Source organism: Macrobrachium rosenbergii, chromosome 13, assembly GCF_040412425.1.
Source record: "Macrobrachium rosenbergii isolate ZJJX-2024 chromosome 13, ASM4041242v1, whole genome shotgun sequence".
Taxonomy (NCBI): domain Eukaryota; kingdom Metazoa; phylum Arthropoda; class Malacostraca; order Decapoda; family Palaemonidae; genus Macrobrachium; species Macrobrachium rosenbergii.
In genome coordinates, this window is record NC_089753.1 from 46091929 (window position 1) to 46094428 (window position 2500).

Here is a 2500-nt window from a genome sequence, read left to right on the forward strand (position 1 = left end):
AACAAATTAAGGACAGATATACTGCAATGGATTTTTTCATTCTTGATTGTCTGTCCTGAAACTAGACGATCAGATATCTTCGATGTCCAATTGGACACCGAAATTGGAAAATGATTGTCGCCCGTTGATCAGCCAATGAAACTTAATATGACTCAGTGTAATTAACCGAGTGTAATTTCAACTCAAAGAAAGGAAAGGAAGTTTCCAGTATTTTATTAATTTCTCTTAAATTCAGGGTACCTCATTAGATTGCGCGAGTTTTCACGCCTACATTCACAAATTGTAAATTTAAATGCTAGGTATTAGAGGGATATATCTTATGGAATTCCATTTGTATGTGTTGAATGTGGAAAGGTTTGCGTTGAATGTACTCTAGACCTGTAGATTTTTTCTCTAGTTAGGTTGTGCAAGTTTTTCAAGTTTTCATTTCACAAGTGTAAATATAAATGTTAGGTATTGTAGGGATATTTGTTATGTAATTCCATATGTATGTGTTGAATGTGGAAAGGGTTGTGTTGAATGTACTAAAGACTTGTAGATTTTTTTCTTCTAATTACTCAACGACATGTTAGGACAAGGCCAAAGTTTTGGTATCTTGAAATAGCTAAAGCTTACGTGCACTTTTCTGCTTAAACTTTGCAGCAGTACTATGCTTGTATATATCCTATGTATTTTATCACATTGAAAAAAAAAACATATCATACTCCATTCAAGACTGTTTGTGTTTTTATGTAAAAATATACGAAAGTGGAGCACGAACGTTTGTTAGAATATGAAGCTGGCAGAGTGACTAGATTGGTGTAAAAATGGATTTGAGACAAGCGTATTATATATCATGGTTTAATATCCGGGAAGCAAATAATAATAATAATAATAATAATGATATATGAGGGTAATAGACCCTCTTTCAAGCATATTTTGTTAAAGAGGATGGCAGCATCAGTGGAATTGATTTTATATATGGTCTTTTCAAATCTTATTATTTTCTTCTCGTCAGGGCTGAATATCAGCCCTGACGAAAAGAAAATAATAAGAAGATTTGAAAAGACCATATATATAAAATAAATTCCACTGATGCTGCCATCCTCTTTAACATAATAATAATAATAATAATAATAATAATAATAATAATAATAATAATAATAATAATAATAATAATAATAATAATAATAATGCGAAGGAAGAAGACCCTCTGTGAGGCAAGTTTTGTTGAATAAAATGGCTGCACTTGACGAATTCATTTTATACCGAGTTTTCTCAATTCTTCTAATAATTCGCTTTTCCTGCACATCAGTATTAGTCAATAATTGTCCAAAGTTCATATATTGAATAATATTGATGTGCGGGAAAAGCGAATTATTAGAAGAATTGAGAAAACTCATAAAATCGGTTCGCAAAATGCAGCCATTTAATTCAACATAATAATAATAATAATAATAATAATAATAATAATAATAATAATAATAATAATAATAATAATAATAATAATAATAATAATAATAATAAAACAGTTGATGTAGGTGCAGAGTTGTGGGATAAGAGAAGTCAGATATGGAGAATCATATCTACACTTTAAACTTTTTCATTCAGAACTTTTGTCTTGAGGATTAGAAAAGGCACAGGAAATTGGAAAAGTGTTGTCGTAAAATATATAATAGAAATCAAAACTGTATAAGCATACTTTAAATAAGAATAGCCTGTGAGAAAGACAATGCCTAAACAGAACATATGTATGAATTGAATTCACATGTTTGTATGCGAGCATAATTATATTAATGCTTATGGCTTCTGCGGATATAAAATCATTTGTTTATTATTATTATTATTTATTTATATTTTTTTTGGACCTTATTCAATTAGAGCAGTCAAAGAGAGACTACTTTTGATTTACTTCAGCTCACCGCCAACAGGGACATCTAGATCCCAGACGCCTGAAAATGAGAGAATTTTCCAGCTAATCGTAGGAGTTTGGTGGGCTTTTAATGCCTTTGTATGTCCCACATTTTATTTGCTCCTAACTGTCCACATACAGATAAAAGTCGTGGCTGGAAATGAAGCTTTTAGGAGCTTAATTAGTTCCGCGGAACATCAAGTACATGTAACTGCCAACTGGCGCACGCTATAGGACTGTACTTGTCAGATTGACATCTCTCTCTCTCTCTCTCTCTCTCTCTCTCTCTCTCTGACAAGAGAAAAATAAGGTTGCTGGTTTATCGTATCATTTTCTGTATAATGCATTTCTGTTTCTGCTGGCAAACTCCCCCTCTCTCTCTCTCTCTCTCTCTCTCTCTCTCTCTCTCTCTCTCTCTCTCACACACACACACACGTTTGTGACGGCCAAACATTCGTTTGAGAGAAATATTAGGTTGCTGGTTTTATCTTTTTACTACATTTATAATGTCAACTCCATTGATCTCTCTCTCTCTCTCTCTCTCTCTCTCTCTGTCTGTCGTTTATGACGGTCAAACTCTAGCTGACAAGAGAAATATAAGCATGCTGA

The 2500-nt window shown here is 32.5% G+C and overlaps 1 protein-coding gene across 2 annotated transcripts in view; it reads left to right on the plus strand.

Annotated features, from left to right (window-relative positions):
- The window catches only part of LOC136845268 (genetic suppressor element 1-like), a 641960-nt gene that overhangs the window by 293388 nt on the left and 346072 nt on the right, over positions 1-2500 (plus strand). The gene's annotated exons all lie outside the window — the stretch shown is intronic.